A 17,086-nucleotide genomic window follows, 5' to 3' on the forward strand; every position below is an offset into this window, starting at 1 on the left:
CCACAAGCCATAGTGACCATAGATGACTCCCAGATTGGGTAGGGGGCATTATCTGGGCAAGATGGTCCAAGATGCTTGGTCCACCATAGAGGCCAGTTTGTATATCAATGTCCTGAAGCTGAGAGCAGTGATTTTAGCATTGCATGCCTTTCAAACTGCTCTCCCCCTAGGAATGATTGTGATTCAAACAGACAATATGTCAGTAGTCTGGCACATCAACAAACAGGGAGGAACCACGGTGTATCCCCTTTGTCAAGAAGCTCTCAGAGTCTGGCAGTGGGTGATCTCTTCCAACTGCTTTCTGATGGCAATGCATATTCTGGGGGAGTTACAATGTGATAGCAGACAAACTGAGCAGATGTTTTCTTCTGCCTCATGAGTGGTCTCTCAATCCCAGAGTGGCAAAACAGATTTTTCATTACTGGGACCAGACTTGCTATGACCTCTTTGCATGGCTCCTGAACAAGTGCAGCAGCTACTTTGCCCTTGCTCTAATTCTCCCACTAAGGGAGTTCCTGAGAGATGATCTTCTGCACAAATGGCCCTCCAGACTCCTGTACTTCTTTCCCCCATTACCATTAATTCCTCAATTTCTAAAGAAACCAATCAGGTTGAAGGGCAAGGTAACCTTCATTGCTCCCTTCTGGCCTTGACAGATTTGGTTCCCTTTTCTTTGGCCTTATCTGATTCAATGACTGTGAACTCTGGGCCCAGATTTGGATCTCCTATCCCATTTAGAGAGATTAGTTCCCCCAAACTTTCAAAACCTCAAGCTCATGTCTTGGCTTCTCTGGTTCCACTGATTGCCAGGAATAGTAAACTTTCTTCCCCAGTTCATAGGATTCTTTTGGCCTCCCATAAGCCTTCCACCATAAAACTCTACAATAGTAATTGGAAGAGATTTTTCTACTGGGATCATGATAATAACAGTGTCCCCTTCTCTGCTCCTATTGATAAAGTCTTAGAAGTTTTAGCTGTCTCTTTGAAGCAGAGGTCTCTTCCTCTATCAGGACTCAACTGGCAGCTATTTCAAATTTTCATAATGGATTTAAAAAATGTGCATTAATCTCTCATTGACTTTGCAAAGCATTCTTAAAAGGGACCTTGATGTTAAAATCTCTATATAAGGATCCATATACACCTTGGGATTTAAACTTGGTATTACAGACAACGGTACATTCCCCCTTTGACCCTGCTGCTGACTGCGACTTGAAATTCTTATCTTGGAAAACTATACTTCTGGTAGCAATAACTTCTGCCAGATGGATTTCAGAAATTCAAGCCTTGTCTTGGAAACCACCTTATTTGATATTTCACAAAGACAGGGATCCACTGAAAACAAACCCTTCCTTTTTACAAAAAATGGTGTTAGAAAAGAATATCAATCAGGAAATCAATTTACCAGTATATTTTTCCAGTTTCTCAAACAAAGATGAATACTATTTGCATTTACTAGACATTGATAGACAACTACGCGTCTATCTTCATAGAAGAAAAGACATAAGGAAGTCTGAACAGCTGTTTGTTTCCTTTTCAAGTACCACAATGGGCAAGCCAGTTACCAAAGTCACCTTACCTAGATGTCTAAACAACTGTATTTCCTTCATATACAGCAACAGGAAAGTTGAATTACCTGGGCTTGTTAAGACATACTCTACCACAACCATCACTGCTTCAACAGTGTTCCAATCTAAGGCTTCCATGGACAATATTTGTGTAGCAGCAACATGGGCTACCCCACTTACTTTCATTACTTATTACAAATTGGATTTGGTCTCTAAGGGAAGAGTGTCATTTGGTTCTATGGTGCTCAAGAATATCCTTTCATGAGTCCTCCCAAGGTCCAAGGTAGCCGAGGACTCTGTCCCATATGTCACGGATAAATGAAGATTTTACAACATCAGATAAAGAAGTTCTGTACTTACCATAATGTTCCATCTGTGTTGTTGATTTTCATTTACCCCTGACTCCCCAACTTCCATCCTCATTCCTTTCAGACCTCTTGATGGAATGAACTATGGTCCTAGTTATACATTTTTCACATGCAACACCAGATATGGTCTCTATTAAGGTGTTATAAGGATTATAATTTCTGTCTTTTTCTATCTACAAACTCGATCTGAGGTAAATTGGAGATGAGCATTCTGGGTAGGACATATGCTCTAGAGGTTTTGGTTCTCACAGGCTATAGGAAAGGCCGAGTCGGTTCTGGTAGTCAGAAACAAGTCCATATGTCAAGGATAAATGAAGATGGACAACATAGATGGAACATTATGGTAAGCAAATGCCTTATTTTTATCACATATTTAAAGTCATACTTCTGCTATGATGCTTGCAGTTGATACTGTGTTCTCTAGATTTTGTAAATCGCTAAGTGCTTAAATACTGCACTGACTGACTATGATGAGAGAGAGTTGTGTGTGTATGTGTCTGTATTGCTAGGCAGGACTAGATTCACCCACACATCTGATATATAAACTTCCACTCAGGAGAAACATTTAAACTGGGAGAGGGCTTCCCCATCACATTATCACAGTTTTACAAGAAATATATTCTCTACAATGTACTGATGAGGTCATCCCTTTAAAAATGCACTATCTTAGAGTAGAATTCAGAGTTTCCTGTGTAATGTGTGATTGACACAGTGGTAAATAGCTAGGTGGTTAGAATACAACAGCGTTGAACATTTTTTATTATGTGCATGCATTGGGTGGGTTGCTCTAGTGTCAGATAAGTATTGCTTCAACAACAAATGTGCTCTGTCCATTTCCACTCAGGATAAACATTTAAACTGGGAGAGGGCTCACCATCACTTTATCCCTGTTTTACCACAAATGTGCTCTGCAATGCTCTGATGAGGTCATCCTTTCTCCTATGGCACTTGCAGTCCATACTGACTTGTATAACATATATCTACACAAATAATACAGAGTGGTTTGAATCTGGGACTGTATGTGTCCAAAGCAATGAAGATGGAAAAGAGTGATCTGGCAAAACAACAGTGGTAACTTTGAGATTTGATTTATATACAAATACACAGATACTCCTGTGGAAGGCTGGCACAGATTTACTAGCTATGCCCCGTTCTGCACAGTCTATAAGGTAGTAATCACTGCTACCAACCACTACTTATCTGTTACTATACGGCCCTTACAAAGGATGACCAATTCCACTGCATAAGGTTACTGTTATCCAAATGGTAAGTGTGACCAAACTTTTAAGGCTATTTAAGAGTGGCCTATACTGAGTCACCAAATACACATGCATGTATGCACGTACTCTAGGAGCTTAAATATCTCTAAACAAAACAAACCAGCCAAAATTAAAAGGTTTAAATATATGTAATAATAAAAGCACAAGACAATAGTCAATAACTCAATACAGTGACAACAGAGTTCAGAATCACATGAAATATTTTAAAACAACATTGCAGAACAGTCTCACATAAATACAGAACACATTTAATCTAATCTTACTAGGTTCCTATCTCTAAGAGCTATACTATGATTTAAGTCTTACTTACAGAGCCAGGTAAATCTAGATGAGAAGTGCTGATGAGAGGATGTTTCTAGGTCCAAAAACAAGATACAAAATGCCCAGACTTTCTCTCTGAGATAGTTCTTAAATTACTATCAAACATTTCTGCTGGGTTATTTCAGATTACATCATTCTTGTCACCTGTACGTTTAGTTTCCAAGCTAACAGAAACTTAACGTATAACACCTCTGCGTTAAACAATACTCTCTCTGAAGTTTTGCCTAGAACTAGAAATCATAAAACTGTTAGACAGTTTTACCTTGGAAAACTGTAATTATTTCTGTTTCCAGACAATAGAAACAATTTCTAGCTGCATACATTCTGTCTCTAAGCTGAGATAACCACCAGCATAAAGCATTCAACTTATTTTCTTAGAGTTCTGTTCTTTTCCAGTAGGGTACACTGTGGTTACATTTTTGAAACACAGCACATAACATACAGTTTTCTTGCATTTGTAAAACAAGCATACAAACCATATTACTATTCACAAATAACATAGAATTGCTTACAAAATTCCAGCTAGCTGGGCTGGCAGCCTTCATAACCACCCCCCCCCCATGAGAACTCAAGATAGTTTTCAAGTGACCCTTGAGAAACGTTGCTTGAGAGGGTTGAGCCTATCTGGGAATACCTTACCCCATTCCCTGTCTTAAGAGCCCATCTGCATTGGCTTTGCTATTCCACTGCAGTGCTACACTATCATATCGTATGCTTGTAGTCCTAGACGCCACCTTAGTAACTTGGCATTTTGCTGGCTGGCTTGATGTAGCCATGTTAGGGGACTGTGGTATGTAACTACAGTGAATTTCTTTGCATACAGATAAGGCTGAAGTTTCTGCAGTGCCCACACTATGGCTAGACATTCGTTTTCTACTGCTGCATAGCATTCCTCCCTGGGTTGGAGCCTACAGCTGAGATAAACCACTGGGTGCTCTTCTCCCTCTGATAAAATCTGGCTAAGTACAGCCCCCACCCGATGGTTTGAAGCATCCAACTGCACAACAAATTATTTACTGTTATCTGGACTGGCTAACACAGGGGGGTCCTCCCAAAGCTTCTTTAAGCTTCTGGAATGCCTGCTCACATGCTGGGGTCCACACGACCTTATCTGACCTGTTTTTCCATGTCAGGTCTGTGAGGGGAGCAGATATGGTACTATAACTGTGGAAAAACTTTCTGTTGTACCCTACTGTCCCTAAACATGCCCTCACCTGCTGTTTAGTAACAGGTGAAGGCCATGCCTGAATGGCTTCCACTTTGGCTGGTTCTGGCCTGATCTTATCAATCCCCACTCTATGTCCCAGGTAGTAGACCTCTGCCATACCCACCTAGCATTTGCTGGGCTTAACGGTCAACCCTGCCCTCTGTAGTCTGCCCAGCACCTCCCTAACATGATGAAGGTGCTCTTGCCAGGAATGGCTGCAGATGGCAATATCATCTAGGTAAGCAAGGGCAAAATCTCCTGCTCCTGCTAGAATATGATCCACCAGCCTCTGGAAAGTAGCTGGGGCATTTTCTTCCCAAAGGGCATCTTCGTGAACTCATACAAGCCAAAAGGAGTCACAGAGGCTGACCTCTCTCTAGCACTGGGAGTCAAGGGAACCTGCCAGTAATCCTTGGTAAGATCAATGGTGGTAAGATACTTTGCCCCACCCAGCTGCTCTAGGGCTTCATCTGACATTGTGTGACTATTTAATTTCCTGTAGTCCACACAGAACCTGGTGCTGTTATCCTTCTTTGGTAACAGCACCACTGTGGAGGCCCAGGGACTGCTGGACTCCTGACTTACTCCTAGTTCCAGCATTCCCTGTATCTCATCCCTCAGAGTATGTTTGACTCTCTCAGGCACCCTATAAGGAGCCTGATTAAAAGGCCTTTGGGGTCCTGTATCCACATGGTGCTGCACTAGGTGGGTGCACCTGGTTTCCCAGTGAACATATCCCCAATCTTGTGTAACAATTCTCAGATTTTTCGTACCTGGTAAGGAGATACCTGCTGGGGCATTGCTGCCCCTCCCACTGAGGTGTCAGTCTGAGCCTCACTAAGGAGATCAGTCACCAGATCTTCCTCTGACTCCTGCAATCCACTGTAAATACTCAACACAAGGGCCTGCCTATCATGGTAAGGTTTCATTATGTTAACATGGTACAATCTGTCCCCCTGCCTCCTGCCTAGCGGTTCTACCATGTAGTTAACATCACTGACCTTCCTTACCACCTTGTAGGGTCCCTCCCAAGTTACCTGCAACTTGTTGTGCCTGACAGGAATGAGAACCATTACCTGCTGCCCTGCAGTATACTCTCTAGCTCGAGAATTCCTATCATACTAGACTTTTTTCTGCTGTTGGGCTTCTGCCAGGTTCTCCTGGGCCAAGCCCAAGAGTTCCCTGAGCCTTGTCCTGAGGTTTAGGACATATGCCACAACAGACTCCTTGTGGGAGTCACGCTCACCCTCCCATTCATCTTGAATTGCCTCTCACCCTATGCCCATACAGCCACTGAAAGGATAAAATACCTGTGGATTCCTGGAGAACCTCTCTATAAGCAAACAACAGATGAGGCAAATATTTGTCCCACTCCCTCTTAAATTGGTCTGCAAATGTCTGTAGCATGGACATGAGTGTAGAGTTTAACCTCTCAACAAGACCATTAGTCTGGGGATGGTAGGGGTGGTCTTTAGGTGCTTCACCCCACAGTACTTCTACAGACAAGCCAGCTGGTCTGAAATGAAATTGGCACCTTTGTCAGACAGTATTTCTTTTGGGAAACATACCCTGCTGAAAATCTCTAATAAAGCATTTGCCACCATTTCTGCCTCAAAGGAGGACAGAGCCACTCCCCTAGGGTATCTGGAAGAATAATCTACTACCACTAGGATAACCTTTTTCCCTATGGGACTTTGAGTACTCAGAGGCCCCAGAATATCCATAGCTATGCTCTGAAATGGCTCCTTTATCACAGGCAAAGCATCAAAGGAGATTTCACATTGTCTCTTGCCTTGCCTAACGTTGGGCACTGCTCACAGGTTCTGCAGTATCCTGTTACATCTCGGGAAATCCCAGGCAAATAAAAGTTCTGCATAATATGTCTCTTTATACATTTTATGCTCATATGAACTGCAAAGGGAATATCATGGGCTATGGCTAGAAGTGCCAGACTGTAGGCTCTGGGCACTACCAACCACTGTATTCTCTCACCCTCTAGCCCTCCCTCAGGGGTCCACTCTCTATACAGCAACCCTTTGTTCCAGTATACAGATTCCACCTTCCCTTGAGAATCAGGTGCCTCACTGGCTGCCTCCTACAGGCCTTGTAATGTAGGGTCTGAGAGTTGAGCCTGTCTCAATTCTCTCTTTGTAACCCTTCCTAGCTCCCCTTCCACAGGAAGTCTGGCATCCTCTGACAGCAGTGTCTCACTGTCAGCCTAGTTACTACTACTCACTTCTGCCCTTGCAGTCATTCTGTCCAAATGAACATCAGGACCCACAAGTAGCTGTGGCTCACCTTCATTCTCACTGCTACAGGGTAGCTCCCTCCCTGAAATAACCACCTCACCAGTCCTGGCTGCAAGTGTGTTGTCTGTCTGGGTCTTCCCCAGGCTACCAGGCCCACATGCCTGTCTCCAAGCCTGACTGCATGTAACTGCATGAGCACACAGTACTGCATTATCAAAATATTTCCCTATCTGGACATCTGGAGGGATATCATCAAACACACCTATTTGCTGGCTTCCTTTTCCACCCTCCCAGTCAAGATCAACCCTAGTCAAAGGTATTTGGAATGGGGTCCCTCCTAAAGCTCTGACTGGAGTAAAGACTGCCCAGGCAAGTAGTGCTGCTCTGTAACCACTGCAGGTTTCACAATGGTTATGTCAGAGGCTGTGTGTCTATTAGCAATGGTCTCTTTGCCATTCATTAAGATATGATATAACCTCTGGTGATAGTTTGGCACCCTTGTTGTCTTGAGACAACTTACTGTTGGCATTTTGTCATTCTCACTTACTGGTTCTCCACCTTTTGTTCCCCATCTTGCCTCTGTAGACATCTATATGCTACATGACCCCATTGGTTGTATTTAAAACATTTAACTCTAGGTCCTGGGCATGTACATTGACTAGTAGCTTCCCTGCTACTGGCAGATTCTGTTTGGGCAGACTGGGCGCCCCACCATGGGTTCCCTTAGATCCATGAGTAGCACCGGGTGTCCCTTTCCTGTGCAGGGATGCCCTGCTTGCTAGGTATAGGTTTCCCTTCTTCCCCAACTCATTTACAGTAAGGCATTGTATATCAGCTAACCAGATTCTCATGTCCTCAGGCAAAGTGCTAAGGACTTGTTCCCCTCACCAAAAGGTCTGCCAGTCCTTCAAAAGTGGTGACCTGACATGCAGTCACCCACCTATGAAATAAGTGCTTAGTTTAACAACATATTCACACACATTTTCATCTGCCTTGCATCTATGCTCATGAAACTTTTTCCTATAAGCTTCAGGTGTTAACATAAAAATTTCTAGCAAACAAATCTTTACAACATTATAATTTATGCAATCATTATCAGACAGTTTGGAAAGAACAGTTACAGCTTTACCATGGAGTAAGGGGTTAAGGAACTGTTCATCGAGCCTTGTTCAACATTATACTGTTTATATACCCTCTCAAACATATGAATGAAACTATCAAAATTATCCCCCTCTGTAAATTGTGGAAGAAATGTACTGACTTTTGTTGCTTCTGGGGTTCAGTTACTCCCTTCCCATTACCTCCATGAATCTGGTGAAGAGTCAGCATTTCCTTTTCATGTTGCCTCTGCCTCTCGTTCTCCTCAGTGTTCAGGCATAACAGTTTCTCATTTTCCATGGCTCTAGATGCCTCTGTCTTTCTGTTATCTCTATTTCCAAATGCTTGACCTCTAGCGCAAGTCTCTTTAACTCCAGACAGATGTTTAAAGTCCTCTGTGGAAAGGTTGAGCTGTCTATTCTTTGAGAGTAGTACATCCTCACAGGCAGTCTGATTGTCCTCCTGGTTGCTATACTCTGATGCAGCTGTGACTAAAGCTGCAATCATGTCTGCTTTAGTCAGTTTGGCATGCATCAGTCCTTTAGCCTGGCACATCTCAGTCAAGTGGATCCTTGTCAGCTTGCCATACTCCTATACTGACATGCTTGCTTGGTCTCTCTGACTAACTAAGCTAACAAAAGAAATAAAACAATTGTGATATGAACTCTGAATGTTCACTGAGTGGCTGATTAAGATGATCACTGTACACAAGCTACAGAATTTCAATATCCACACCACTACAAGCCAATTAAAATGTGATATGACTATCTCACCACTATCAACCAATTAATATGTGATGTGGCTATCCAACCACTGCCAATCAATTAATATGTGATGCCCCTGCACTTGCCCGGTAATCAAGGAGCCCCAGTCTTCACCACTAACACCAGTTAGGGATGTGCATATTGGAAGGATGACAAGTATACACACACACACACATACACACACACACACACACACACACACACACACACACACACACACACACACACACACACACACACACACACACACACACACACGCATGCACACACACACGCACGCACACACACACACACACACACACACACACACACACACACACACACACACACACACACACACACACACACACACACACACACACACAAAATAAAGAACAATTTCCCTTAAGAGCACACAGAGTCTGGGGCTGGTTTCTCTCTTTCTCTCAAGATCCCCAATAAGACTCCCCAATGGCACAGCTATAAGTTAAGATCTCAGCCAAGTGGTCAAGTCAAAACCTCCAGCACCCTCTCTGTCTAACCAGCGCTTCGTGTCCCTGCCCAAGTGGCTGACACACACACTTTGAATTTTGATTTATATACAAATACACAGACACTCCAGGGGAAGGCTGGCACAGGTTTACTAGCTATGTCCCATTCTGCCCAGACTAAAAGGTAGTAATCACTGCTACCAAGCACTACTTATCAGCTACTATAATGCTCTTTCAAAGGGTGACGCATTCCACTGTATAATGTTATTGTTATCCAAATGGTGTGACCAAACTTTTAAGGGTATTTAAGAGTGGCCTCTACAGAGTCGCCAAATACATATGCAAGTACTCTCAGAGCTTAAATATCTCTAAACAAACCAGTCACAATTAAAAAGTTTAAATATATTTAATAATAAATAATAAAAGCAGAAGAAAATCCTCTATAACTCAATACAGTGACAACAGAGTTCAGAATCAAAGGAAATATTTTAAAACAACATTGCAGGACAGTCTCATATACATACAGAAAACATCTAAACTAATCTCACCAAGTTCCTAGCTATCTCTTTGAGAGATACTATGGTCTAAGTCTTACTTACAGAGCCATGCAAATGTAGATGAGAAGTGCTGATGAGAGGATGTTTCTAGGTCCAAGACAAGATACAAAATGTCCAGACTATCTCTCTGAGATAGTTCTTAAAGTACTATCAAACATTTATGTTGGGTTATCTCAGATTACATCATTCTTGTCACATCTGCCTTTAGCTTCCAGGCTAACAGGAACTTAAAGTATAACACATCTGTGTTAAAAAATACCTATCTCTCTGAAGTTTTGTCTAGAACTGGAAATCGTAAAACTGTTAAAACAATTTTACCTTGGAAACCTGTAATTATTTATGTTTCTGGACACTAGAAATAATTTCTAGCTGAAGATATTATGCCTCCAAGATGAGATAACCACCGTCATAAACAATTAAACTTATTTTTTTAGAGTTTTGCTCTTTTCCAGTAGGGTGCACTGTGGTTACATTTTTGAAGCTCAGCACATAACATACAGTTTTCTTACATTTGTAAGACAAGCATATAAACCATATTACTATTCACAAATAACATAGCATTATTTACAAAATTCCAGCTAGCTGGGCTGGCAGCCTTCACAGCAGTTTTTGATGTACTTCCTTGTGAGCATGCTCAGTATAATGATGATGGTGTAGGAGATGCATGACATTTAGCACAAACCTCAGAAAGCAACGAATATTCCTAGATACTTCTTGTCATGTGTTCTTCTTCATCAAAATTTATTAGAATTAGCCTGTGGATGGTTTGCTTTGGCAATGTTGGCACAGTGGAATTTTTGATCTGTGGGCAGAGGATAACTACATTTGTCACAGGCCAGTGTACATTTGGTATATGATCAATGTAAATTTCCAACTGGTCACTTAGTAATATACATTAATGTTTCACCTGGATGTGATGTATGTTACTGTAGTGTCATACATGTTTTGCTAATGTTTTTGAGCAAGGCTCGTGTCAGGGCTACATAGTTACAATATACTGCTTCCAAATCTGCACTTTAATATACTTATTTAAGTCAGCATGTATGGTGTGGTAGTTGCACCAGGAACGGCATACATCATATCACTCATTATAGTAACACAAATGCATCATACCCATATAATTGTAGTCTGACATTTTCTACATTTGCCCATTACCTGATGTATTTATGGCATAATACTGGCATGGATTTTTATTTTTTCCAAGTCTTGTCTAAACTACCTATCCTTTTATGATATACACATAATTACAGCCTATGCATATTGATATACATCATGGCATTCAGAAACACAACTCTTTTTTTCAGGGGACTGACTACAGTTGTGTTGTACCTTGATTTATGGGTATGTTCACATACGCCACATTACCAAGCCTCATTTTGCATGCACACATGTCACGTTTGCTAAATGGTAATATGTATATCATATCATTATTTTGTTTATATCCTGGTCAGTGTGGCACATGTGTGCATGACTCATGTCCTTCCGTATGTTGCTGCATACATAACAAGCATGCATGAACAGTCATGAACTTACTACAATTCATAACATGTGGTTTGCTAAAAATGCTTTTTTTTCACCATTTCTTACCATCATTGGAAGGATTACACAGGTGATTCTTCTCCATATTTCCACATTGTCACAGGTGTGTAGTCGGACATAACTATCATCAGTATTGATTCCTATATAAACATAATTCAATGAAAGACCCACTTCTTTAATTTGTATATATGCTTCCCTCAGGCTCACTCTGTTTCACTACCCTACCCCCATTAACCCCCCCCCCCAATTTCCTCAGACATATACTCTCACCACCTTTGCATAGTCCCACCCACTACCAAATCATACATTTCTCCACCCAATCTAAACTCCCTCTGTCCCACTTTCCACCTCTCACCCATTCCACAATCATCCTACCTACCTACTATTCAGCAACTCGCATCAGTTTTTTTTCTTCACTCTCTTTCATACTATTTTCCCCCATCTTTATCTTCCTTTTTCTCCTCACAAACAAAAACCTAACTAAAACAAACAGCTTCTTTTCTCTCTTTCACACTTACATCTTCGCCTCATAACTCTTATCCCAATCATGTTTCAACTCTACCTCATAGGTCCTCTACTGTTCTGTTTTTCTTTACTAACTTCCTATCATGTAGAACTGCACTATCTACAGTCATCCCCTACACACACACATACCATAACTAATAAAAACACTCTCCTACCCTTCTTAATCTTCCCTTCTCTGTTTAATATCTTCAGTATACAACTCCTTAAACTCAAAGTATTCACACTGACTCCTAGTTCACCTAAATGCAAATCCAAATCCCTCATCTACTACACTACCCTTCCAAACCCACCCCACTAACAACTATTCTACTTGATGAAGACATCCATCCCAATCCAGGCCCTCCCAACCCCACTCACCCCACCACTAAACTTTCACTCACTAGTCACCAATCTTCCCTCACCGTCTTTGCTACTAAACACCTCACTATCTACTCCATAAGCTTGCAAAGTCTACTTAAAAAAATACATCTTTACACTCCTGGATAGCCCATTACTCTCTAGCCCATTACTCTCCACATGTCCTAACCATATCTGAAACATGGCTAAAACCACATATCTCTATAGCTGAAATACTGTCTCCCCACTGCACCATTTAATGTCTAGATAGGAAGACCAAAAAAGGGAGAGGAGTAGCAATAACGTACTCTGATAAACTCAACTTATGCACCTTACCAATAGGTCTCCCAAATTTCCACCAAGCCAAACTACTTATCCTGAACTGTCACCTGAACCCACAAAAAATGCAGTTGCAGCCATCTGTATTCCTCCTGGAAATAATATTCCAATCACTGAACCCATCCTTTCATGGATTTCTCACCATATCCCTTACAAGACTATTATCCTTGGAGATGTCAACATTGATTGGCAAAAACTACCAACAATCTTCCCAGATCTTAACATCAATCTTCATTTCTTCAACCAACTCATTACAACACCCACTCACTTTAATAAAAACAACAATAATAGCACCAACTAGATTAGATCCTTACCTCTGATCCAAACCTATACCAAACCCCAGGCACACTCCCCAATGCCTGGAGTGAACACCCCCCGATCTTTGTTCATAGATATTCACTACATATACCCAAGGTCCATATTTACAAACACCACATAACCTCTCCTCTTTCAATGTCCAAACTTTCAATAATAGGTTCTCATCTATAAACTTGTCCAAGCTCAATAATCTCCCTCTCAATGATGCTGTTCTAGACCTTTCAATGATGGTGTTCTAGAATTCAATCATACTTTCCTTGGTATCTTTAATACCCTAGCGCCATTAAGGAAAGTTAGGATTAAAACAGCCATCTGCCTTGGCTCTCACAAGACAGCCTCACTCTTATGAAAATTTGGAATAGCACCTGGAAACATTGACCACAAACTAAATCTACTATATTACTCCAAAAATATAAAGAGCTCAGAAATCTCACAAAAAGCACATCAACAGAGACAAAAAATTCTACTATGAGATCCAATTCACCCACAACTCTACCCCTAAAAAAATTTGGTACACCATTAACAAGATCCTACACCCTGGAAGACCCACTGCCCCAAACCCATATCCAAGCAATACTCCTCAAGAAACGCCAGTTTACTAAATTCTTATAGATTACCCCCCCTCTTTTTTAAACTTACAGACCACTCAATTGGCAACCCTGTCTCTATACTTGTAAATAGACCAATCCAAGAATCTACTGTCCCTGACATCTGGAAATCCTCCTACACCATACCATTACACAAAGAAGGTAACTCCACAAATCCATCAAATTATAGACCCATAGCCATTGTCTCACCACTCTCTAAAATTCTAGAAAAATGCATACACAATCAGCTTCTTAACTATCTTATTGACAAAAACCTTCTGACCCTACTCAACATAGTTTTAGGCCAAACCACAGCACATTCACTGCCCTTTTGTCATTTACACATACTGTAGCAGAGGCCTGAGACAAAAACCTACTGGTGTCATGTCTTTTCCTTGACCTCGCAAAAGCTTTTGACTCTGTCTCACACTCTAAACTACTAACTAAACAAGCTGATCTCAACCTCACCTCCTCCTCTGCTATTCTCTAGTTTTCTAATTACCTTTCCAACAGGCTACCATTAATCAGATGGCTTCCTACCTGCTCCTCGTTCTTATCCATCCAAACTAGCATCTGCCAGGGATTGATTCTGGGACCTCTCCATTTCAACATCTTCACAAACGACCTCTCTTCTTGTACCACCTCCTCTCTGATACATTATGCAGATCACTCTACCCTTTTCACCTGCTAGGATGACCTCTCTTACCGCTACTGTATTACTCAAAACACATTTCATAATGTCGAACAATGGCTAACTGATAACCAGCTCATCCTTAACCCCCAAAAACGAACTCATCCTTTTCTTCCATAAATCTTTCCCCTACCATAAAATTACCTTTTCCATCTCACCACATGACAATACCCTTATCAAAGGTGCTTCTCACACAAAACTTCTGGGTATCATAATTGATGGCTGTGATGCTCCACCACTGGACCAGTAATCAAGGAGCCTCAATCCTCACAACTAGCACAAGTGTGAGACATACATTGGTAGGATCACAGATTACACACACAGTATTTCCAGATGCAGCATCAAGTGCAATTTCTATTAAGAGCACACAGAGACCACAGTCAGTCTGGGGCTGGTTTCTCCTTCTTTCTCCAGATCCCCAGGAAGACTCCTCACTGACACAGCTATAGAGTTGAGACCTCAGCTGAGTGACCAAGCCAAGACTACCAGCACCCTCTCTGTCCAACCAGTGCTTCATGTCTCTGTCAAATAGCTGACACAAACACTCTTTGAGGTTTGATGTACACACACACACACACACACACACACACACACAAACACACACACACACACACACACACACACACACACACACACACACATGGGAAAGGCTGGCACAGGTTTACTAGCGATGTCTCCTTCTGCCCAGACTATAAGGTAGTCTCCACTATCACCAGTCATCCTTATTAGCTACTTTAAGGCCGTTAACAAAGGGTGTCCAATCTTACTGTGTAATGTTACTTTTAATACAAATGGTAATTTGTCCAAGAGTGAGCCTATTAGTGTCCTACATAGTGTCACCAAATAAATATGTAAATACTCTAGGAACTTAAATATGTCTCACAAATATCAGCCACAATAAAAGGTTTACACATATTTAATACTAAATAATATAAGAACAAGAAAATACTCAGTATATAATCACAGTAACATTAGAGTTCAAAATCACAGGAAATAAAATAACATTGCAGGACAGTCTCAAATAAATAAATAAATAAATACAATCTAAATTAAGATTTGCTATATTCCTGACTGTATCTAAGAGAATTACTGTACCGTAATTACTTTCTACAGAGCAAGACAGATGTGCTGAGTGGATCTTCATGTTGTCAGGTCAAAGACAAAATACAGAATACTCAATTTCTTTCTCAGAGTTCTGAAATTAATATCTCCAATATTACTGTCCCAATGTATCTAAGAGAATTATTATACCCTAATAACTTACTTCAGAGCAAGGCATATGTGGTGAGTGGATATTGATGTTGTCAGGCCAAAGACAAAATACAGAATATTCAGTCTCTTTTTCAGAGATTTCTTAAATTAATATCTCAAATATTACTGCTCTGATAGCTTGCAGAATTACATAATTTCTTGTCATCTGACTCTATCCCAGGTGAAAAGCCTCATTGCTGAAATATAGCAGTATTTAGCATCTACCTGTGAAAATACATACACAGAGGCTTTTCTCAGATCTTTGCAGATGGTGAAAGTCATAAAACAATAAAACACTTCCAAGATAATACAGAAAACGTCTATTTCTAGACATTTTATCATGTGGCCATAAAGTAATTTAATTTCAGCTATTTTTCTGAAGCTGTCCTCTTGTGTTCCAGTTTCCATTGTTAAAATGCATGCATCTAAACAGTAACAATAGTGCAGGTATATTTCTGTTTTAATCCAGTAGGGTACACTGTGGTTACATCTTTAAACAGCAGATTGCAAAATACCTCTTCAGCACACATGTTCAAATCATCTTATATGACATTACACTTCTAATACAGTTATAACACAAGCATATCACATGAAGCATGTTGATATTTACAAATGACATATAATTATTTACAATTCTAGATAGCTGGGCTGGCAGTATCTCCTTTCATGATCTTCCAGTTCTAGACATTGTGTCTGTTACTGCATTGAAACTGAGATAACATCCTTTTAGTACGTGGCCTAAAGTAATATAATTTCAGCTATTTTTCTGAAGTTAACCTCTTGTGTTCCAGTTTCCATTGTTAAAATATATACATCTAAACAGTTACAATAGTGCAGGTACATTTCTGTTCTAATCCAGTAGGGTACACTGTAGTTGCATCTTTAAACAGCACTTTGTAAAATACATCTTCAGCACACATATCTGTACAAACCATCTTATATGACTTACAGTTCTAATACAGTTGTAACACAAGCATCTCACATGAATCATGTTGATATTCACAAATGACATATAATTATTTACAAAATTCCAGATAGCGAGGCTGGCAGTATCTCCTTTCATGACAATTACCAGTTTAAATGTGACCTCCATATACAACACTGTAATAAAAAGACAAATCAAAAAATGGGTCTAATCTATAGAAACAAAAAATTATTTGCCTCTAACTCCAAACTCTGTCTGGCACAGGCTTTTCTTTTTCCTTGTCTTTTGTACACCTCTCCTATACTCACATTTCTACAATCTACCTTAATTACAAGCTGGAACAAACCTATAACAACATAGCTCAATTTACCAGTGATCAACCATACAAATCCCATGACTGCCTTGCTTTAAAACAGCTTAAATAGCTTGAGTTTCCCCAGCTTCTTCTCCTTTCCTAGCTACAGTTCACTCACACCTTACTAGACAAACCCTCAGCATGTCCTTCTCTCTCCTCTCTCATATGTCTCTACACTTCCTCTCAAACTCTACACAGCTCTGATCAATACCTTCTTAATATCTATAAAACCAACAAAAACATTGGTAAACTTCTCTATAGAAGCACTATGTCCCAAGCCTGGAACAACCTCCTACTAAATATTCGTAACATTAATTGTGTAACACGCTTCAGAATTGAGC

Source organism: Protopterus annectens, chromosome 3.part1 (genome assembly GCF_019279795.1).
Source record: "Protopterus annectens isolate FY-2018-M chromosome 3.part1, PAN1.0, whole genome shotgun sequence".
NCBI lineage: Eukaryota > Metazoa > Chordata > Ceratodontiformes > Protopteridae > Protopterus > Protopterus annectens.